At 43.1% G+C, this 24680-nt stretch overlaps 1 long non-coding RNA gene across 3 annotated transcripts in view; it reads right to left on the bottom strand.

Annotated features, from left to right (window-relative positions):
• The window catches only part of LOC144040446 (uncharacterized), a 97921-nt gene that overhangs the window by 57436 nt on the left and 15805 nt on the right, over window positions 1-24680 (bottom strand). Inside the window, exons 2-3 of one of the 3 annotated variants that reach the window (XR_013289735.1) lie at window positions 19669-19740; window positions 19351-19562 (exon numbers count right to left, since the gene is read on the bottom strand). The exons of the other annotated variants lie outside the window; for them this stretch is intronic. This is a non-coding gene — a long non-coding RNA (uncharacterized LOC144040446). Of the gene's footprint in view, window positions 1-19350; window positions 19563-19668; window positions 19741-24680 lie in introns of those variants that run through there. 3 annotated transcript variants of the gene reach the window in all.

The raw sequence follows: 24680 nt of genomic DNA, 5'->3' as shown, positions 1-24680 counted from the left end.
ACATGCCTACCAAATTTCATGTTGCTAAGTTAAGTTGGAAATCACTTACATGGCCACATTGAGTCAAACTGATAGCTTTTCTGGGTCGCCGATAACCGATATTTGGAGTCAATATTCATTTTCACTTACAAGGGAAAATATTGGCATCAAAATTTGAAAAAATGGAAACTCCTGCTCTACATTTTTTTTTGAATTGTTAAACATAGTTTATTGAACAGCTTTTAGGGTTCGTAAAATATTGGAGTTAAAAAAAAAAAACTTCGCTAATAGACATCTTTGTTTTAAAAATCGAACAAAAAGTTCAAGGATCTTCAAATGTTAAAAACTTAAGTAAATAACTTGCTATTTTCTACAGTAAATAAGGTTTTCCAACATTTCAAAATATCTCAAATATTAAAATTATACTTATCTTAGTTTTAATTTAAAACAAAAACAGAAGGTGCAAAGAGTTCCCAGGGTTAGCAGCATTTCTGAAAATCGAAATACCCAGTAATTATTTCCCTGAAGTTAACACTTTTTTTAATGGATCTATTATCGGCCGTATTATTCTTCAAAATAGCCGATGCCGATATTGGTCAAAATGCTGAATATCGGCCAAGCCGATAAATCGGTCTATCCCTAGTTTTGGGGCTAGGGAGGGTTCTAGAGACTTTTTGCTACTCTTGATGGAGATGCCTACCATATTCCATGTTACTAAGTGAAAGTGGCTCCGGGGGCTGAATTTTCTTTCAATAAGTCTCATGCACTACAGTGGTAACGTATGTTAAAGTTAAGAGTTTTTGAAAAGAGCCTTTACCACCTGCTACTTTCTTGCATCATCAGTATTCAGCCCGGCTAAGCCCTCTTTCGTGTCACCCCCTCGCACAGCAGCCCTAAGGGCATGCGCCATGGACCTCTACCCACATGGGACCTGCTGGTCCTCCTGACACCTGTCTGCCTTGGGCTGACCCCAGTCACGGTAGGAATCACACTACAATGCCTCCGAGTCGTAATCTGCCAGCATGGACGCACTTTGACGGGCAGACACGGGCGAACGTCACGCCGTGGAATTCTTAGCACAAAACAACCTTCTGTTGAGCCCAAAGAAAGAGTTGGGAAAAAAACACATTGAATATTTTTTTCGGTTGTTTGTCAAGAGATGCATCGCATGGCATCAAAAAGTTTTATGAAACTGAGGAAGCCATTGATTCAGAAATTAGTTTTTCCAGCTAGACCAAGGATGGACAAAGAATGACCCGGGGCCAAATATGGCATAAATATAAATATACAAATATTTTTTACCTCATTTTTAAAAATCAAATGTAGTCTTTGAGCGCACGAGTTTGTCTGCCCCTGAGCTCAACCGACCAGATCCCAACCAGACCACAACCTCACGTTTATCACTGCAATAATTGTCAAGTATTCATATTTACATTCATATTTACACGGTGTTCAGGAGCTTGTGTTAAATCGCTAAATTGGATTCACCGTCGACTCCAAATAATTTGTTTCTTCGCACAAAGCGCCTGCGGCAAAATGATCCAGAGGATTTTTGTCTTGCAGATGTTGGGATTACAGTATGTCTTTTCATTTGTTCAAAGGGATCATCTTCATCCCCTCGTAGCGATGCCTGGATGGATGTATTTTGAAAAACAGTGACTAAAAGATGCTAATACTGTAAGACATTTTCAAAACTAGCTGTTTGCAGCAAACTACAACAAACAAAGTACCTAAGTAAGCTAATTGTCCTTTTGGGAGATAGGCCATCAATGAGGTTCTTTCGCTCATCCTGGTCATCGGCAATGGTCTGCAGGTAAACCCAGATTTGACCACATTCTTACCATAGCAGTCTTAAGGTTTTCAGCACCAGGAGTTGTTTCGACAGACTCTCCGGTTCCTGTTTAGAGTTTAAGTCTGTATAAAGTCAATCCACAACAGACATTATTATCTCAATCCACTTCACACATGGCGCAGGTCTAGAACCACTAAAACTCTTCATGGCCAAACGCATGCAATGCAGGCAAGGAAAACAAAAGGAAGAAAGCTCAAACAAACTCTTGTCTCGTCTCGTGTTGTCTCCTGGTTTCCCTACGTGGGATTCGCCTCACATTTCTGAGGGCGAGGGTTAGAATCTTGTCCAGCCTCCCTGTGTGGGGTTCTCGGCGTGCTTGTTTGGGTTTTGGCTTCTTCCTACACTGCAGTCAGTAGATTGGATTGGATGCTCTAAATTTTCTATAGGTGTGAATGTCGGAGTGAAGACTGAAGTCTTGCGATTGACTGGCGATTGCCAATAGGGTCCTACAATTGATTGGCGACCATTGTGCACTTTGCCTTTTGCCCGATGCCCGTTAAGATGTTCTTTACATGCTTATCTGTTTCATTTTGCACATTTCTGATGCTGCTCAGGTACAACAAACACTTATTCAAAAAAAGGACTCAGTCGGTCTATATGTTCAGTGTCGGCCTCCGTATAAACAGCCCCGCCATTCGTCACTGTCCCCCTCACTGCGCTCCGAGTGTCATGTCGCACCAGCCTCGGCGCACAGACGGCGGCGTGAGGCCAAACAGAGGCACTCGCCTCGCAGGAGGCGACGTTCAGTTTGTTTGTCATCTCACTACCTGCCGAGTCGCATGCGATCGCAGCAGCCCTGCCAAGTGACCCGTGACATGTTTCTTCTTTCGTTAAATGCGCCCCGCTTCGGCGGTCGTAGACACAGAGGAGATGGCAAACGGGATTTTTTTTTTAAGCCTTTTTTTCTGCAAAGGAATTTGCCCATGGAAGGAATTCTGAAATGTCCAAAGCTGTTGGACAGATACGCAAGCTTTTTAATTGCCCGGCAGGAGACAACTATTCTGGCATGTTTAGCTTTTCCAGCGTGCCGAAGGTCTTTCACACATCCGGTGAGGACATACTGCAAATAAGTTATCCACTGTAACTACCTACCTATCCATCATATCCGATGCAAATGTCCCCATTCTAGGACTAATAAATCTTAGCTTAGTTTAGTTAACAACTGCCTACTGGCCTTCCCATCTTGGCAAACAAGGAATTCACCTTTTTTCCCCCGCAAGCGTTCGTGAGAGTGAATTTGCTACTGGATTGAATTCTGAAAGCTCCAAAACTGTTGGCAGGTGTCAGGGTTTTGGCTATTCAGCCCGCAGGAGAGAACCTTTCTGGCTCGTTTTGATTTTTCAGTGCACTGATGCTCCTTCAAACATCCGAACGGCATCACTCAAATATTCAACAGCTCTCCGCAGGTCATATTGACGGCAACCTGAGTGTACGATAAGGACACAAAGATGGTATAAAACGGGCAGATGTTGAGCAGTCGCATGCGCGCATGCTGATGTGATCCTGCCTTGGATTGATAAACAAACGTCAAGTTAAAGGAAGAGCGGCCAAGAGCGACAAGCGGGCCAAGTGAGTTTGCGCCGGGGCTCCCGCAGATGTGTGAAATGTGTTCTTGTCGGCCTTCAGGGAGGGAAGCTGCAAGACTAGACGACAGTTTGAGGAAGCGCACAGGGGAAGAAAAGATCTGTCCTCCGTGGAGACCTTGTCTGCGAAAAGCAGATATGGCGCCAGCAAAGAAATGTGGACAAAAAGTTCCCAAAACACAACTCCCCGTCTCAAAATAGTGCAGAAATGTCTTGACGGAGGGAACAGCGTGTTGCCGCCTGGAGACTCGAAAAAATAGCCATCTGTGTCACATGCTAAAGCCAACATCCACTTTTATTTTGGAAGCGCTGTCAAAGATTTATTTTTGAAATCACTTTTTCACTTTGAAACTTTGCTCACATTTGATGTCGCCTTTGGACTTTCTTTGCTTGTTTGTTCCTCCAATCAAAATACTTCAAACACGAGGCTGCACGAGGGCACAAGGCAAGAAATAATGAATCGTCGCTATCGATGGTGATCCCAGCAAGCTATCGACGACTTCAACATCAAAAAATTTTATGTCTCTAACAACGATCCTGAGATATTCACCTTTGGTTCGGCGAAGTTATCGCACCGAGGTTGGCCGACGAACGGACTCTCTGATTCGGACTTGAAACAAAACCCATGAATCAATTAGTTAAAATGTTAAACATCTGCATTTGTGTCCCTTGCCTTAGAAAAAGAAAATGCATACTCATTCCTATTCTCGGTGTGACAGATTAGCATTGTAAAGGTAGGGCGTAGCACCATGGGAACAAACTTGCAGATGCCACCTTTGTAAGGAACATAAAGTACGAGGTGAAGAAAAGTTAGTGTAGCAGCAGCAGGTTGAATGGCCTTTGATTACATCCACAGGAGAAGATTAGAAAGAGGAACAAACAGTTAGTGGTGGCAAAGCACTGCGAATCTGAACTCGACACGGCGTCGCCTTGATGTGCGACAGGAACACATGCGGGCGTGCGACACCAGAGAATACGCAGGAGCTCATTTAAATGGAGCTTTATTTTAGCGGCGCAATAGCAATCGGCCACAGAGGACTCACTCATCAAACAAAGCTGGAAGCGCCGCGGTGGGATGGGAAGAAAGGAATAATAATTGTGTACACTCTGAAGGTCTCAGATTTGTCATTAGAGAAGGAGAGAACAGAGGGAGAAATAATGGGCTAGGGACTTTTTGCGTTATTTAAAGAAGTTCTAATCATTAGGCCGCTGCGCCGAGCAGGCGGGGAAGCCGCCGCCGCAACCTCATCCGGCGAAGCCAACGCCATCAAAGAGGATTAAGGTTAAATAAGTTTACAGGGTAGTTAGACCAGGGAGCCGGCGGGTCTCGCTCGCCCAGTGAAGAAATAACATGAAATAATAGGTCTGGCCTCTTCCCAAGAAACTGAAACGGCTATCAAGACAAGGGACGACCAACTGCGACCAGGCCGAGGACATCAGTGGCTTTGTCCGCAGATGCTGGCAAACGCTATGAAAAAAAAAAGGACATCATGTTGTGAGTGTAATCCTAAAACTGATCCAGAGAGGTGGGTCTCCGCCGCTAGGGATTGAAAATGTGATGCAGTAAAAGACGGACGGCATCATTAGCTGGATGTTTTTGCAATACAGAAGAATGCCAGGCAGAGGTGGCAAATCCAGGTCCAGAAAGTACACATCCTGCCACAGTTTGGAATTAGCCCCAGCTGCTAACTCCCTAGCTAGCTCCCAAGGTGCTTGTTTACCTGCTAGGGAGCTAGCTAGCTAGCATCAGGGACTAAAGCCAAACTGTGACAGGCTTTTTAACTCTGGGCCTGGATTTGCCACCTCTTATACCTGCAGAAGACTTCACAGAGCAAAAGGAGAACATGCAAAACCAGCAGAGGAAGGTCCGAGGCGAGATTTGAATCCAGGACCTTTGTTCATCACTCATTCAGTCCTGCCTAATATTGCGCCAAAACATGGAATTTAATTAAAATGAGAAAATGGCTGAAGACGCTGAATGGATGTCATTCAGTTAAAAATTTATTTCACTGCTTGATAAACTTTGTCTGCATCAAACTATTCTCCAAGTATGTGAAACAAAACAAGTGTCGGCCCAGTTTGCCCACTCACATTTGTTTGCAAGAGTGTTTGAGGTGTGTCGCGTTCTTGAACCGCTGACAAAAACGTCTTAATTGACTGTCTTTTGGAAGCAGCTGCGTTCCCCTCGCCGGCCATTGTGGCATTGACCAACGGCGATGCTGGAGGCCGCCGAGAGTTGCCAGATAAGTGAGTGCAAGGTGAACAGCTCTGGAAAATGATTGTGGCTCCAGCAACAAAAAAAATAATTCAATTGGCAGCAAAAGCAAATATGATTCATTTAGAGATGTTTTTCATCAGCTTATTTTCGCTTCAATTTAATGCCTACACGCCCACTCCCGATCCTTTGTCTCCATTAGGTGCGTTTGGGACTTTGGGTCATCTGGACAGCCGGGATAAATCTCATCATTTTCTGATGTCTCTTAACGTAAAACAATGAACAACACAAGCACTTTAACATGGCATCGATTGGCCAATAAAGCCCAGCGCTCTTTTAAAAACGCCTCTCTGTGGCGCAAATGACAATGAATAGCTTTTAATATGAACGCCAGTGAGGGCTTTTTGTCCAGTCAGCAGCCTGGAAAGATGAATCACCATTACAAGGACAATTTGACGATTTGTTCAAGAACAACAAAATGAGAGCTTCATTAGCTCCGTTTCGGTTTGGCTGTAAATGAGCATGTCACACTTCCCTCCCTGCCATTAGTCAAATAGGCCAATTTATTTAACCTATTGGATTTTGTTGATGAAGTACCCGTGGAGGCTAATGGAGAGAAAATACAAATATGAGCTGACAGTGGCAATGTTACATATCGTGCAGGAGCCTTTTACCTCGTGGTGAGTCACTTTGTCTTTACGTTACTGTAAACTATCAGTTTGCTGCTGGAGTCCGACAGAGATCAGACGACATCGCAACGAGCTTCTCCTGACAGCACACAATCATCGGCTGACAACTGGACGAACGCTGACGTCGCCACTTTGACGTCAGCAGCGTGACGGCCTCTCATTGGAAAACTGAACAAATGTCTCGCTGTTCTCAACAAGCGGACGTAATTGCAGATCTGCTGCGCTGGGTCAGCTTTGCATGCCACTTGTGCCCATTTGCATCTGTTCTTCTTTTGCGAATATTATGAGGGGACTCCGCCGCTGTAGGTGGCGGTATACACCATTGAGATGCGATCAACCAGTAATTTAAAAGAAGAAGAAGACCAGGAAGCGACTGCGCCGTGCAATGACGTTGTATGAGTTTGCTTTTGTCATTCTTGATAAACCGTAGCGGTTTTTTTTTTGCCGTTTTCCATCTAAAATTGCATTAATATTTGCTTCTTTAATTAATTCCCAAAAGATTTCTGTTTCGTCGTCCCTCCAAACATATCTTACTTTATCGTCCGACATTGTTTTGGGACTACAAACGTACGTGTGACATAATATCCGGTTCAAACGTGCGACGTGCCAGCAGTTTGTTTCCATAGCCAAAATTCACATTTTCCTTTTTCTGATGCTTCAAAATCCACCCACTCTACGCGTCCAAGTTTTTTTTTGCAAATTTTGGGCCCTTATTTAAATTTCTAGCATTTCTATTCAGTTTTATTTTCTCATTTTTTGAAAATTCAAATCAAAATGGGTGGATGGATGGAAACCCAACTAGAGTCGAGCCGCTGCTCTTCCGCATTGAGGGGAGCCAGGTGAGGTGGCTCGGGCATCTGGTTCGAATGCCTCCTGGACGCCTCCCTGGAGAGGTATTCCGGGCATGTCCCACCGGCCCCAGGGACGGCCCAGGACATGCTTGAGAGACTGTTTCTCAGATGGCCTTGGGATCCCGCCGGATTATCTGGTTGAAGTGGCTGGGGAGGGGGAAGTCCCCGGGTAGGCGGCAGATAATGGATGGATGGATGGAAAACTTAGCTAGACCTTAACTAACTTTATGTCGATTTCTTCATCTCGCCATGTCGTCAGTGCTTTTTGTCCACAAACTTCCCTCTGATCGACTTTCGAAGTTCGCAATTAAAAACTGATTCGACTGAGTAACAATTTTTGCTCACAACAACGCTCACTTTTCACACACTGGAATGATGTAAATAATAATGCTTTCCATTTACCTTATCTTTAACATTTGTTATAGTCAGCCAGACTTTTTTTCTGGGATTGAGTTTTCGGTCCTTTTAATGTAATCCCAACCAAATTGTTTTCTGCGCACCGCCAGCGTTACTGTGTTGTGTTGAACTCTTTAAGTCTCATAAATTGTTTTCTTCCGCCAGCAAGAGGGAAAGCACTTTTGGACCCCATCTCATCTCGCCCAGTTTAATCTCTTTGACGGCCAAGGCGGGCGAGCACGCCGAGTCGAGGTCGGCCGCTACACTGAGCTAAATTAACTCAGGGGAGTTTGGGCAAACAAACAATATTTGTGTCCTGATCTCCCGTGGCCCCCCAGAAAGGAGAAATCTCAAGCAAAGACAGCGTTGTGGTGGCGTGTTTATGATGATATTGTTCCCGGGCAGCCCAGATCATCAGTCGGCGTATAAATAATGAAGCAAAGCCCCGATAGCTCTGAGAACTGGCAGATAGATATTAGTCGCCCGCAGATATCCAGGTATTGTCGGGGTGTGATGCATGTTGCCTTTTCATTATTGTCAAAGCTAAATTCTCTTTTTGTGTGGATGCGCTGGCGCGCTTTCAAGTGGCAAATGCGCGTGTGTCACAACAGCTGCTGAGCGCCATCATCAAACTGTCATGTTGCCCGAGAAAACACACACTGTAACTAACTAAGAATGAAAGAAATTGGCAGCGAGCGGCAGGAGCGACAAGAGTTTGGAAAGCCGCCGCAAAGTCGTTTACGCGTCGCCGCTGATGAAGAGCTCGTTAATTGGAGGGAGCGTTTCAGAAATGTAATTGCCTCTTTGATTGTGCTCATTGGATCATTCATCCACGTTGTGTGCGTCATGTCAAACGTTACCAGAAGCTTCCTTTGCGACACGGAAATATCAGAGATTTGATTTGTTTGTAGTCACGCAGAAAAAATGGCATTTGGTGCCATTGAAATCCGGATTGAAGTGGGGTCAGGTCAAAATCTGCATTTGAGGTTTGCAGGCGCCGCTGTCGGTGACAGAAGGTTGGTTTGTCAATAAAAGATGGCCGCCGACAGTTCAACACTGATGTTCTTTGAAGAATATCAGCCCCTGGGCGCTTCTGCTGCGGCGGCGCTTTTATTAACAGGTGGGATCAGCGTACCTGCATGGCGGCCATATTTAACGAGTCAATTATTCAAGGCGCTTTGACATATCAAACACTCCGGCGACATAAACGCATCTCTGGATGTGAAGCCCGAGGTGTGGCACATCACTGAAGAGAAACAGAAGGCTCATTATCAATCGCACACAATATGATTCTTTGTGTACCCTAATCCTAATGACTTATGCAAATAAAAAAAAAAAGTCAGAATTAATTTTAATGAGTGCATAACAAAATAATTAACTAAATTTCCCCTTTGAAAAAAAACACCAGCACTGACCCCCCGTTGGAGCTAAAACAAAGGCACGGTGGCGTTCAAAAAAATGAATTCTAAAACATTTATATAACTGTACGAGTTTCCAGCGCGACCACGCGTCCCACGGGTAGAGGAGGAGGAGGAGGAGGGAGATTGGAAGGTGCAAATATCTACAGTACATTTGAAGCTTCAAAGCCGAAGGAGGTGCGTGCTATTAATTCATTCTGCCTGCAGGGACTCCACAAAAGCATTTTATGTGCATATCCATTTGGAAGTTAAGACTGGGATGGAGATGGAACAATGCGGATGGGGTTCAAAGGCGGGTACACACACACACCGATAATTGGGCCAAAATTAAGCATTAAAAATCATGCAAGATTAAAATTAAAGGCCTAATTGGGATACACCCAACGAATAATTCATCTGAATTACACCAATTTCGTTCAAAATGAGTAAAGGGCTGATATGTCTCTAAAGTGAGGTACATACGCGTCAATAATCAGGCCTAATTTGATCATTTTTGCCTCCTTCCAGTCAAAGACAGTCCAGGTCCAATGATCAGATCTCGGATAAATACAGATAATTGGGCTCAAAGTGATCAAGACCCAATAGCAGCTATCTCTAAAGTTTGGTACACGATAATCGTGTTTCACATTTAAGCGTTTGACCAATGCACCGTGTACGCTTCAAAAAAAACGCTGGGATATAATCAAGGTCAACTTTGACCAAGTGTGGAAACTGGATGGATGTTACAAGTTGATGTGTGTGTACCCCCACTTTCATGACACCAAACACTCTTTTATTCTCGTTCTCCTTAATGGGAATAACAACATCCAAAGCAACTCGCCATCAGGTGGACTCATTAAGTGCCATGCATAATAACGGGTGCAAGGACACGGACGAGAGGAAGCCATTAAGAGTGCCAATAAGAGCCTGATAGCAAAGGTCAGTCCGGTGTCATGTTGTTAATCGCCACAACGATCCATCAAGGAGCAAATGAGCCATCAACATTTACCGTGCGCTCTCAATCACACAAATCACGGCTGATTGCCGTCAACCACCGTCAGACCTTTACGTCCCGATGCGCCCTCGCTGCCTTACGCGCCGTTAAGCCCGCTGGGGTCGTAATGTCGCGTAACGTTCAAAGAACAAGATGTTTTAAAACAAAACAGCTACAAACTTCTTGGTTTTCACCTGTAGCTGTCCAGCAGCTGGCGTTTAAAGGGTAGGGACGCAGCGTTTCATGAATGAATAATACAATCAGAAGACCAATTCATCAGACTTATTCAGGAGAGGCCAACATGCTTGTAGGGCTTCTGGACCGGAGGTTCTAGTTACCTTTCTTGGAAATGAGGAGCACTTAAACTAACTAGCACAGAGGTGGGCAATCTCGGTCCTCGAGGGCCGGTGTCCTGCAGGTTTTGGAGGTTTCTCACTTCCAACCCAAGCTGATTCCAATCGACAGGGTCGTTATCAGGCTTATGCAGAGCTTGCTGATGAACTGATCATATATCAGCTGTGTTGGAGAAGGGCAACATGCAAAACCTGCAGGACTTCGGCCCTCGATGCCCACCTCTGAACTAGCATGACCGCGTTATGCATCTTAGTCACATGGCTGTCTTCTTTTGAAAACTCCACACCATCTTCACTCCTCCCTTCCCGTGGGTGTCCCAATACATTTGCCCAAGTCGGCCGTATTTTGGGTTGTGTACCATTTCATCTTTTCCCTTCTTTGTCATTCACGTCCCGACTCCACATGTGCTCATCTATTCAGTGCCCAACGCTTCTCCTGCAGCCTGAATCATTTGGAGCAATCTGCTGTGTGGTGGCCAGGTGGGAGGTCATTTCCTCCTCATTACTTGCCGCAAGCACGTATGAAATAAACTCATCGACGTTGGCGGCGCACCGCCAGCGCCAGTCAGGCTTCTTTGTCTTTTTTTCCCAGACAAAATCAACAAGAAGAACACGCCGCCGCACGGCTCCACTCTGCGCCGAGTCTGAGAAATGGACTCGCCGGCCGCCTCCATCAGTTTAGGCCTCGGCCGCTGTGGACTATATTGGTTTTGGACTGTTTCGGCGGGAGAGATTGACGTGTGATTGAGTTGTGTCCATGTCTTTTCAATCTTCTTTGCAGCAGGACTCGGCAAGAGGAGCTTGTTACCAAGGCATGAAGTGGAGAGGTAAATGTAGGGTGCCCGTGTTTGAAAAGCTCAAAAGTGCAAAACAGTGCAAAACAAACAAACAAAAAGCTAAAACTAACAGATGTCGTCAAAACTATATCTGATTTCTCAGTATATATATATACACACACCTGCAAGCTAATTTCGGACCATTAATTCTTTCCTCTGCTAAACACCAAGCAACACACAGGATGCACAAGCATTTCTTAATTTGGATTGGTAACACACTTCAAAACAATTATTCTCCAAAGTGCTGCATGGCATAACAAGCGCGCACTTGGGTTGTTAAAAATACAAAGTATAATTCTCAAATTCTAGGTGTGGCATAACGCGGTTGTGTCATCAAAACAACCATACTCAAATCAAACCTGCATGTGGCAAAACAATATTTCTCAAAAGTGCATGTGGCATATTGCATCAGAACTTCCCAAAGCTTCTTGTGGCATAACAACCCAAAAAAATAAAAAATCTCAAAGCTATGTGTGGCATACCAATCACACTCCCATGTCAAATAAATGTATTTAAAAAGCTCTAATGGTATAATAACGCGTTTGTTTGGTGTCAAAACAATCACTCTCAAAGCTAGTGTAATGCATAACAATGGCACACTAGTGATGACTGGGTCATCAAAAACATCATGTGCTCATGTCGTCAAAACAGTCACTCTCAATGCTGCGTGTCATAACAATCACTCTTAAACCAATGTGTGGCATAGAAAGCCCACTCTCATCAAAACAATCACTCCACAAGCTACATGTAAAATAACAATTCATTTTAATTTACATACTCATTTCATGTCATCAAATAATCACGCACAGCTACGTGTAGCATAACAATCAAACACTAGAGGCAAGTGAAACCTGCCTGACCAACTGATCCTCTTTTCTCAGTGATGCTGTTTCCCAAACTTTTTCAAGCAAGACCCCGGCGTGAGGATGCCGTGTGTCTGTGTCCGCGGCGGAGCAGACGGAGGAAGACGCGGCTCCTCAATTAGCGGCTGGTGCTGCTTTTTGTCCTCACTCTGTCACGGCTGATGGAAAGTTTTGGCCCAGTTGTGGATCTGTGCGGGTCCGAGGGTGTGAGGGGAAAAGCGTGGCCTCAGGCGGAGGCAGCTGTGCGCTGGTCTGTCACAGGGAATATGTGCCCCCTCCCTCCGGGACGCCCACGGCTCCCTGGTCAGTTTCACTCCGTGACCCACATGGACGGCAGAAAACTGCTGCGCTCTTTATTTATAGATTTATGGCCCTCAAAACACAGCATGTACAATACACACTGCATTTAAGTGTGAAATCTGTGCCTGTGCTTTAGGATTGATTATCTAGTAGTGTAGTGTAACCCCCACCTTCATGGCGCCAAGGCACATATTTTACAATAGAAAAATTTGTCTCTGTAGACTCCATCTTCAAAAAAAAATGTGTTAGATTAACTGAAGATTGAAAATCAGTTTTGTAATCAAGGGTTATTTCATCATAAACAGGTACTGTATATCTTTTGTGACATTTTTGTTTGCTGGCATGCTGTAAGAGTTTCTCCCGTTTGAAATATGTACCCAGGCTGGCTGGAGAAAAGATTGGAAAAGACGAGTGTGGTGCGTTACGTGCATCAAAGTGACAATTAATATTTGTTGCTCTCCAGCATGACTGCGGGATGATATGTATTGGAGGATCGATGCTTGTTTACCGCAGTATTGTTCCAATTTCCTTCGGAGTCACGGAGGCACTCAGTCGGACGCAGGCGCGCATGCAGCATGTTGTGTTGTCCTCACTCATCATTTCTTTTTTCTCGCTCTTTTTTTTTTCTTCAGAAAAACATCTTTGTGCCACCAAGCCAGCACACAATAGGGCTTGTAATGTTGCCCCTTCAATGTAAGTCACGGTTGTATCGATTCCTGCTAATTGTTGTCACAAAGTTTGGATCTTTGGCTGAGAGTGAAAAGAGGCCACTGTGGGCGGGCTTGTTTTTTGTTTTTTTGCTTTGTCCATCCACCATCCATCTAACCGTCCCACGCTGGTAAACACGATACTACACACGGCCTGCAGGGGATTCCATCTGATTAGCTATGCTTTGTACTCAGATGACTCTTTCTTTTCTTCTCCATCTTGGTGGTTGTCACGATGCAATTCAATCCCATTTGGAATTTGTATTCAGTTTGTGTGTTAGGGAAGCACGGTTGTCTTAGTGGTTAGTACATCTGCCTAACAATTTTGAGGCTCGAGGTTTGACTCTCAACTCCCACCCTCCTGTGTGGATGTTGCGTGTTCTCCCAGTGATGTGTGTGGCATAACAATCACACAATCGTGTGGTGAAAATGGTCACTTTCAAGGTCGCGTGTGGCATAACGGTTGTCTCTCTCAAAACATGTGGAACAAGTCACATTTGTGCCGTTAATGCAATCACTCTCAAATCTGTGTGGCATAACAATCCTACACTCTTTTTGTGAAAATCATCACTCTCGAAGATAATCGCGTGGAAGGACAATCACGCCCTTGTCGTTGAAACACTCACATCTGTGTGTGGCATAACAATCACACACTTGTTTTGTAAAAAATCATCACTCTCAAACCTGCATTGGCATAACAATCACACGCTTGTGAACAGGGACTCTATAGAGCAATGTATTGTACAGTATGTTCATGATAGGGCAATTGCGGAATATATGCGAGTTCACTGGTGCCAGCAAATATTTGAATTTGTCAAGAAAAATGCAAAATTACTTATTCTTCCCTTTTCACAAAAGACAAACACATTTGAGACATTTTTCTTCAATTTAGAATTTGAATAGCGACAATCCCAATGGCTTTACAAGTGTACTGTCAATGGCGGGCGTGTTGACATGAAAAGGCGCCGATGAAGACGACCCATTGAAGCCCTTTTCTAATTTTTATGCTGCTTTTCCGCCCTGGAAGCAATTAAAGGTCAGGCGTCACGCTCCCCGTGATGCGGGGCGCGCCTGAAAAGGGCAAGCGTTAACGAGCGCATCGCGGCGTGACGCGCCTCTCGACACAACGTTGTCCATTATTTAAACGCTCCCATGTGGACAATTTGTGACCAACAACTCGGGTGTACTAATACACAAAAGGCTGAGGTGCGAATGAGTTGAATACGTTTGAACGTAGTGGCAAATACGTTCAAACTTACACTAAACGCTTTTTGAACGGCATATTTTAGCATGTGGAGGCTAAACTCGATACACAAAAGCGTTTATATCGCTGTGTGACGACATTCTTGACCCATCTCAACTTTGTTTGCTTTTAAAACATGACGCCACACACACTGTTTACTGCTCTAATATTTCTGTTCAACGTGATGATTTTTGCAACGGAAAAAGCAGCAGGGAGGCACGGCACCTTTTCCAGGTAGCCATTAATAATGCATCGGCCCTCTGCAAAGCTTTGAGGAAATGCAATGTACCTTGACCACTTTTTTTTTGGAGGGGGGGGGGTGTTAAATATTTCAAAGGCATAAGCTGGCGTTGAGTGAGGTACAGCAGCTTTGACACACGTCAGCGCCACTTCGTACCTCGTCTGCCGCCACAGCTGCCGATGTGTCAATGCGCTAAACGCGGACGCTGACATCAATCTTGCTTCCTGGCAACCAGTTTTTTTTTTTTTTAATGGATTCATCCCGGTTAACATCCCGACTTGTCATAAATATAAAAGCTCGTTAGCACCCGTCGATGATGCCTGTGGAAGGAGGGAAGGGTAATTAGCATTGTATATTAGCATAGCAATAGATTACCAATAGCAATACTTGACACTCTCCGTTCCAACTGCTCGTTTTACTGAACGTGAATTGATTTTTAAATACACTTCTAACCTTTATTCTTTGTCTTTACAGCAATTGTTTTAGCATAAACACAGTGACGAGGTATCAGCGGTTTTAAATCAAAATGTTTCCTTCACTCATTGAAAAATTGGATTTTTTTTTCTTCCTTTTCTGGGATTTGTATCTGCTTATACCTCACGTCAAGAGATTCCAAAATTCTCATTTTGCAACCCGTAAATAGTTGGGTTTCCATCAACCCATTTTTATTCAACTTTTCAAGAAATGCGAAAATAAAACTCAATGGGAAAAGTTTGGAAAAAGGGCCCAAAATTCGCAAAGAAAAAGTTGTTAAGCTTAGAGGGGGTGAATTTTGAAGTGTATCGAGAGAAAAAAAGGCAAATGTGAATACTGGCTATGGAAAGAGGTTTTGCGAGTAACCGCTAGAAAGACCGGATACACGTCGCACGTACGTTTGTAGTCCCAAAGCAATGTCGGACGATAAAGTAAGGTATGTTTGGGGGGGGACGAAACGGAAATCTTTTTGGAATTAATTAAAGAAACAAAGTCGCATGTCCGTTTTGGCCATTTTTAGTAAATTCACTTTAGAAAATTCAAAACAATTGGATGGAAACCTGACTGTGTCATGATTCGTGTTATGTTGATTTGGTTGCAGTTTGATTTTCATGTCCCTTTTGTCATTGACCGTCTGAAGTTTGATGGGGAGCACCTGTGCTTTGTGAACCCGGTCACCTGTGTCATCCAATCAGCGCCATCAGCCCGTGCGTGTCTCGTCCAGGTGTCTCTCGTTGCCTCATCAATTTTGTTATTTTGTATCTATCTGACTTTTTGTGTTTTTTGGGATAACTCAAGTATCTTTTATTTATTTTTTTAAAGTCAATAGACCAAATCAATACATTGGCAACACTGACTTTTGTAAACTCGATTTGTGTCCACGTCATGGGTATCAGCAGTGTACATCACCATGGGGGGGAATCATAATCATCCTGACAAATATATTCAAAGCAATTGATTAAAAAAAATCACTACTTTGCACAACAACTAATCCGGGTTTGAAAGTAGCACGGGATCTTTATCCAGTCCGGCTGCGGATAAAATCCGTATTGATTGTTTTTTTTTATGTAAATTATAGTAAATTCAAAAGGATGGAATCAAAGACACAATTTGGAAAATAGACCAAAAAATGGTTTGAATCCTTGGCTTTTTACCTTTTGCTCTATACGCGTTGGCAGAAACTCGGGAAAAACCCAACGATGTGTATACAGGCCCGTTTTGCATAATATGTCCCGTTTAATCGCAAATGGTTGGTCACGTCTGATTTTGCGAAGGTCCCAGAAGCAATGCGGCAATCTTTCAAGTCCAGAAGTCAAACGGAGATCAGCCGCACGTGCCGGTACGCAGCATATGTACTTACAAGCTGCAAGCGCCTTAATGGACCAGATGCCCTCGGGCGCCATCACCGCCGCATGTGTGTGCGGTAGCCACCTTAGCAGGAATAAAATGGCTTTTTTCGCCTCGGATGGGTCACATCTGGCGCCATGGCAACGCATCTCATCGCCTCCCGCGGGAGAGGACGGGCTCTTTATTGAGCCAACTGACTTGCTAACAATCTCTTTTGAATATTTCACCTCGCTTGCAAACAGCACTTTGGAGGCAGCCGTGTCTCCATTAAGGGCAAAAAGGTCTGACGCTTTTTAATAAAGCGGCGCTTTAATCCACGTTACGTTTCACCTTAAAAATCAGTCTGTGGATCGGCCCAACTGTGTCGACAGATTGATTGTAAAGTTGTTGCTGTTGCTCCATTTCCAAGCAGATCGCGGCAGTTCATTCTTAACACACACCACACATAATCAGAGCTCATCATTAGTAGTGCTGGGTTTCAAATATCGAATAATCGATAGCAAATCCATTTTCCTTTTCAAGCCCAATATCGATTCATAAAACCATGAATCGATTATTTTAGATTCATCTTTTTACCGTAAATTCTTAAAGGGATAACTTGACTCATTGAGCTATTTTCAACAGTAACAGGATAATATTTTGTCTATAATTGATTTGATAGTTTCATTATTTTTCATTAACAATCAATACCTTTAAAAACTAATTTTGCCACCTGTTTTCTGTGTTTGGCCAGTCAACTGAGCCATGATTGGTCGTTGCCTACTTCCCTCGGCACAGGTGATGTCATCTTCAGTTGACAGCAAGTGGAAAAAAATTGGTTTTAAAGGTATTAATTGTTGAAAAGTTATCACAATTCTGGACAAAAAAAAAAACACTTTTTAATGCTGAAAACGGCTCAATGAGTCAAGTATGCCTTTAAGAAAAGATAATTTTAATGGCCAATTTTTTTGGGGTGTCTTACTGTTTTTTAGCATGTACTTGATATTTAAGAAGAATTCATGTGCCATAATAAATCGATATCAGATTGAAGTGAATGGAGTGGAATCGGGAAAAATCAAGCTGAACTCTTGTGTGAATCAAAATCGAATCGATGGAGGAAATTAGAATCAATACCCAGCCCTAATCATTCGATTTATCTGATAATCAGGACTTTGATCTTCCGGGAGAGAATCAGCCTCACGATCCGTCCGATTATCGCTAGCTCAACTAACAGCTAGCTCCGCGGCTAATACCACTGCTTGTGGAACTACAATAACTGATGAATTACACAAACAAATGTGTAAAATATGTTGCATGTTTCTCGAATGAGAATCTTTACAAGCCGCCGATACTGCACACGCCAAAAAGTTCAGGTAGAAACTGTGCTGCTTTGCCAGCGAATCAGCCTGATTGTTTATTATTTCTATTGTCAATCTCACATTAATGAGGAGCAAATGCGAGCTGTCAGCTGGCGTCTGCCGCCTTTGTCTCCTCGCTGCGGCGTGTTGACAGCGCCAGCGTTCCCCGTCGCGCGTCAGTCTAGCCACGCGCCGCCCTTCTCGCAGGTTTTTGTCTTGCTGTCACGCCGCGCCTACTCGCCGCCGCCGTCCTCCGATTTCTCCGTCCTCTGTGTTTATAATGAAAGAGTCGGAGAAGAACTCTCGATTTTGTAAACTCTCAAATCTGCACGTGCTTCTTTTTGTCACGGCGCCTGACATCTGAAAAGGCGGCGGGCGAGAGGACATGTTGGGAGCTTTGGACGTGCAGAAATGTCTTCATTGTATTTTGACCTTTTCAGGCACAGAGAAAAATCTTTTCCACAGTATTCAGTGGTCTGGTTTGCTTTTGCTGAAAGTTGCTGGTCAGAGGTGCTAAATCCAGGTCCAGAAAGTAAAAACCCTGCCACAGTTTGGCTTAGCCCTCATCGCTAATTGTTTCCGTTTTGGTGCTAGCTCCCATCGTGCTGTTTATCTGCTAGGGAGCTAGCTAGCTAGCTAGCACCAGGGGCTAAAGCCAAACTGTGGCAGGGTTTTTCCCCTTTCTGGACCTGGATTTGCCACCCCTGTTGCTGGTGAGGGTACCAGAATATCTGATAATAGAGTTTTTAGAACGCTACTGTTGGAGTCTTGAGACACAGAAACAAATGGTCAGATTATTACCCAACTTTTTTTTTCAGTTCTTTAATTCATTGGCAAATTATGACCTGGATTTTCATAGACTTGCATTTTTAGCAGTAGTGTTGTAGTTTTCGAGATCGGTCTTTAAGGGTCTTGGCCTCGGCTCTGAGTCAAAAGCATTTTTACTTGGTCTTGGTTTCAATCAGGGCGGACTTGAGATTTTTGATCAAGACCAGGCCAGTATTAGACATTTTTGCAAATGTAATGGAGAAAAAAATGCTGGCCATTTTGGTTAGTTTTTCTTTTTCTTTGGCATATACGGTCTCGGTCTTGTCTCGGGTCTTGACCTTCAAAAGTCTTAGTCTTGTCTCGATTCTCGATATAATGTCTTAGTCTCAGTTGGTTTGTGGTCTTGACTGCAACACTATTTAGCAGCATAGTGTGATTTGTTTCCCTCGTCAATTGTTGTGAAATCAAAACTGTGGGCTTTTTTTGAAACCCAACAACTGGGGGTCTTCAAGCACAGAAAAAGTCAGTCAGCATCTTGAGAAACTGGTCAGTTCTTGTAAACAAAGACAGTCGAAGTTAGCGCATAACTTGGATGAGGTTCATAGACAAACTTTTTTAGCAGCACAGTTTGGTTTAATTGTCAAACGTCGTGAAAGATACCAGGAAAATATGATCTATACATTCTTGAGATGCTTTTTCCGTTTTGTATTATTCATTGTCAAACTGCAAAGTTTCACAAATGACTTTTGGAGGTTCATAGACACGTTTTTTTTAGCTGTATAGTTCGAATTGTTCCCATTGTTCAACTTTGTGATCCACTTTTTTGGAAACCTTCACCAGGGCCAAAATACAGTGCAGGCCGAACATTTTTCAAGGAGAGAAAAATAACATCCTTCAGGTGTGTTTTGTAATGATCTTTTATGTTTTTACCTTGTTCGGCATTGGCAAAGTTTTAGCGTCAGCGCTCATCTCATGACAACAATTAGCAACAAGGTTCAAGTGTGCCTTGAATTGCGCTTGCACATTTAATTCTTCAGCTGCGATGGCATCATTGTGGCGGCACAATGCCATGACAAATAATTGCAGCGTCTCGTCGTCAACAAACAAGCCTTGACCCCGCGCACTCCTGACTTGCCGCTTGAAAAGAAAATGAAGAAAAATGAAAAACTTGCTTTATGTGTGTGTGTGGGGGGGGGGGGTAAGGTCAAGAAAGAAAGAAAATGAAGAAAAATGAAAAACTTGCTTTATGTGTGGGGGGGTAAGGTCAAGAAAGAAAGCAAATGTACAACACCGTCGCCAACCTTCATCTTGCTGCCTGAAAGACAAGGGAGAGAGTTTTCCTGGGTTTTGTGGAAAAGTGAGAGAAGGGCAGCGAGTGTAGAAATCGCTCCGATACTTATCTTGATATGTGTAGTATCGTCCATACAGGAAATACACGCACACACAAAACTAAGTTGTGGGCTAAAGCTACTGCTGCTACCCCAACTCCAGATAAGCGGTAGAAAATAGACTGATGGATAATACTGACAATTAATCAAAACAAAAAATAAAACTAATACTAAAACAAAAAATAAAATGAAGCGGGGTTAAAAAAAAAAAAAGACGCCTTAAAACCAAAACCTATGAAATAAACTTTAAAAAAACTAATACAAAAACAAAGTACTCTAAAAATGATACTAAAACTAATAAAAACTAAAACAAAGCCTTTTTAAAAATAATAATGATAATCCTAAATCTAAAAAATTTGAAAATTAGTAAGACTTCAGCCCCAAAACTGCAAGAGTGGTATCGGCTTCGGCAAGTACTAATAAGTAACATGCTGATCCCATTAGTTCTGACGCTAATATCGGACTTTGGATGCAGAATCTTGTGTCTTGCGCGACATTCACTGACGTGTGACGTGTTCACTGCATGCTGAGCCAAGATATCCTATTGGCCCTTGAATGCTCTGAACCAATGGCAGCAGCTTTTTCATGTTGACAAAAAACAACAACCTAGGTATCGGTCAATACTGGGTATCGGAATGAGTATCTGGGGCCAAAAAAACGGTATCGCAACAACACTACTTTCAACAAAACTAAAAAATCTAATACTAAAACTAATAAAAACTAAATTAAAATGAAGCATTTAAAAAAAATCATAAAACAAAGCTTTTTTTTTTATAAAAATTCAAATGAATACTAAAATGAGACAAGCCAATACAAAAACAAGTATTTCCATAAACATTACAACTAATACTAAAACAATAAAAACTAAAGCAAAGCTTTTTCAAAAAACTAATTTAAAAAAAGCTATGATGGAAATTCCAAAAGTAGGATCATCCTGCAACATCCATCCATTTCCCGAACCGCTTTTTCCTCAAAATGGTGGCGGCCTCGCGGGGGTGGTGGAGCCTATCCCAGCTGTCTTCAGGCAGTAGTGGCAACTGCTTGCCAGACAATCGCAAGGCACACATAGGCAAACGGCATTCACGCTCACAATTTCCATGTTTTCAGGAATGTGGAAACCGGAGTACCCGGACAAAAACCCACGCAGGCAGGGCCGTAATCGGCCGATGAATCGGTTAAACCAAATGATTCCAGTGTTTAGGCCACCACAGAAGGCCTTGCTGACCCGGACCGACTAGCCAGCCTCTCATGTAGCATATTGACATCGTATTTAGCTTGGGTGCAACTCTGACGCGCCTTCTTTAACACACGCACAAACACAGAAGGGATTGGAAAGTGAATTTGCGTGCTGGCTTCGTTCGTGCCTTTCGTCGACGCACGCACGCACGCATGCACGCACGTGATGAGCGTGCACGGCAGTCCGTGGCGCAAAACAGCGCTAATCCCCCGAGGAGGTCTCTAAAAGGCTTCCTTCAAGACTTTCCAGGTCAGCTCTGTTTAAGGTGGCCCTCCAAAAAGCTCGGCGCCCGCCCGCCCGCCACCTTTCCACTCCGCTACTTCCTATTTCCTCACACGGCCTTTCCGCCGACTGCTTACGCCCTCTCGCATTTTGTCTCCGCGCGCCGGAGAAAATGTGTGACTGGTTTTATCCAAAGAATTTCCCTCCCCAGTACTAGTTGCACGTTAATATTTACTATGGATGGATGGAAGGTTGGATGGATGGAAGGTTACACATCAAATTACATACACTTGACTGTGAAAAAACTATTTTTGGTCCCAGTCAAAACAGAGTAACATTATCAGTTGGAAGAGAGTCAAATATTCAGAGAATATGCAAATTTAATGTAGCAAATGAAATATAGTCTTTTTGGAGTAAAACCGACTGTACAAATTGACTGCGTAGCTCGCACGGACGGAGGTTTTGTGCATCTGTCACGCGGGCTTCTCCGGCGCGCTTGTGTGAAAGAGCGCGCGACGACGAAAGGGTTGAAGCCGCCATTCACGTCCCTTTTCACAATCCCTTCTGAGTGTGTGTAGGCGACAAAGAGCGAGCGCTTGCGGGGAGAAGCTCGCCAGGGTTTTACACGTCAACGGCGGGCGTAAATAATTCCACTTGATGATCTCGACGGTCTTTACCGAGGACACGTTAACACAACACCAGTACAAACATCAGCAAAAGTCCGACTTGATGTTCAAACGGCAGATGCAAAATAGGACCAAAAATGTCCATGATCATTCTCGGAAAGGTATAAAAACATTACATAAGATGTCAATGAACACATTACAGGTTTTACTTTTGATGTAAATTTGCACAAATGAGTTTGTATTGTCTAAATATGACATGTTCATTCAATATCATACATTGGAGGTGTATGGATATTAATTATGCAACATTACAGTTGAATATGATTTAAATATGATTCAATGGGCCTTAATATGATGGAGGTATTGACAAAAATAAAGAACAAATATGCACGTTACAGATCTAGAACAAGTGTGAAGACATCATGGCTGGACAAAATTCACAACTGAGCCCTAAATTCAAATTCAAGTCTTGAATTACAAGCTCAGGTCAAAATATTTCCTTTTTTTTTTTGTTTTTGGTGCAAATAATTACAAGTTCATTCAAAAAAAAATATTCCCATTCATTATTATCTTACTGCAGAATAATGTGAAATTTCTGGACAAAAATGAGTGCAACATTTTTGTCCAATCCTGAGTAACAGCCAAGTTTCAAAATGTTATTGAAGTTGTCATCAGTGCGCCCTCCAGTGGACAAAATTAGCAACAAGTTCATTTTAGTGAAAAAAATCTGTTTGTTCCGTCCTCACTGGCCAGGATTGAGCCCTTAAAAAGGCTGTCGTGATTTGGCGGCAATTGTTGCCCAAACGTTTGCTCCAAAATGCGTCAATCAAAGTGTGAGATTGACATTGAAACCAGACTTCCGCTTTGTGTGACTTTGCAATTATTTGGAGAAATGACGACGCCAAAGAAAAAGCGCATCCCAGTATCTGAAGTGGAAAGCAATCATTGGCTGAGTGCGGTATCGTCGCGGTCCGGCGGGGAGCTAATTAAGCGTGACACGCGTCACACACTTGCTTAGTTTGTTTTTATCCAAATGATTCGTTATTTGATGTTGGCGCCAGCAGCAGCAGCAGCAGCAGCAGCAGCAGCAGCAGCAGCAGCAGCAGCAGCAGCGATGACTTTTGACGGCAAAACATCCAAATAAAACACTCGGCGTCCGCCTAAATTATTCCCACGCGGACTTAGTGGAGGAATGAAAGCTTGTGTCTCGCGTCTAATCCGCAGCAAAGCTTTTGGCTAATAGCGCGGCGCTGGAGACTCGCCTCTCACAAGACTCCATTCAGCAAACTTCGCCGTGTGCGAAACGGCCGGCTGACAGCAAACGTTACGGCGCCGGTTAAAAGTCCTCTCCATCTTAACTTGGCTCGGATTTTAATTGGGATGTTGGAGGGCCGCTAATCCAGCCGTCTCCCGCCACAAATGGCCGTATCAATGTCTAAAAGATGCAGCCGCATTTCTATTAGTTTTACATTTTATTCACTTTTATGTTAACAAGCGTATGAAAACTTTTACTGTACATTTAAAATGTGCGATGAATCGTGTGTTAAACTATTGAACTCATGTGATTAATTGCAATTAAAAATGTTAATGGGCTGACATCATTAGATCATTGCGATACCCTTTTATAAAATGCAACACAGAAATAAAATACAAAACATATTTTGGGGTATTTTTTAACCGAATAATGGCACTTCCGTTCATTTCAATGAGAAAATATGATTTGCGATAAGAGTGTCACTTAACAGATTCAACTTGTCAAAGTAGGCAGTGAATCAGTTTAAGGCCTAAAAAACAACAAAAGCAACAAAAACAATACCGGTCCAGGAAAGCTACGGACTTCTATGTTCAAGGTGTTAAAAAAAAAAAAAAAAAAAGTTCTTCCGCAACTTCTAGCGAGTGCTTTTATTTTATTATTATTTATTTATTTTATTTTTTTCAGTATACAGCTGAAAGAGCATCTGCGATTGCCACTCTCCTTGCCTACATGGAAGGGCATCAGTGTAGAGCATTCGACATCAGTTTTCAAACGTAAGGTGGAAAAATAAAACTAATAGATGAATACTTGAAAAATCTACTTAAAGTAGTGGCCTACTCTATTACTCCCCACTACCGCTGACTTTTGAGCTTAGATAAAGGCAAGATCCAGGGACACGAGGACACACGGTCCCCACAGACGTTGTGCTCGGCTAAAGTCGGGTTTATCTTGTCCATCCTTGAGCGACTTAAGCGGGAGAACGTCTCCCCGGGGCCAAATAAGGCTCACAAAATGGCTCCGTCCCCTCCTTCAAGTTGTGTTTGGACGCGGAGAACTCCCAGCGCGGGCACCCAAAAAGCTTCTTCACGGTCACACTTGACGATTTTCTGCTCATTTGTTCTTCTGGAGTCACATTTCATAATCATCTTTTTTTCTTACGGGAGAAGAAGCAAAACTGTTACAGTAAAAACTTGTAAGCTTTCTTTTTGCTATTACAGTCAGTCATGAACAAAACAAACACACCGTTGATTTTACGCAGTCGAAGAAGTTTTAATTACATCAAGTGAGTAAGTGTTTTTTTGTTTTGTTTTCGCTACAGATGGAAATTCTGGTATTTAACCTGTTTTGGATAACAGAGAACACACTGAATGCTATTGGACAGAAACAAATATAGAAATAGTGAGGTATTGCACTTTATAAAGTGGCATTTAAAAATGTAAATGTAAAAGAAATCAGACATGTTCTAGTGTGATACAGGAAAGCTTAGAGAAGAGTTGAGCTCATATTAATAATCGGATTTGAGTTCAT

Source organism: Vanacampus margaritifer, chromosome 20, assembly GCF_051991255.1.
Source record: "Vanacampus margaritifer isolate UIUO_Vmar chromosome 20, RoL_Vmar_1.0, whole genome shotgun sequence".
Classification (NCBI taxonomy): Eukaryota; Metazoa; Chordata; class Actinopteri; order Syngnathiformes; family Syngnathidae; genus Vanacampus; species Vanacampus margaritifer.
This window is presented reverse-complemented; position numbering and strand designations above follow the sequence as displayed.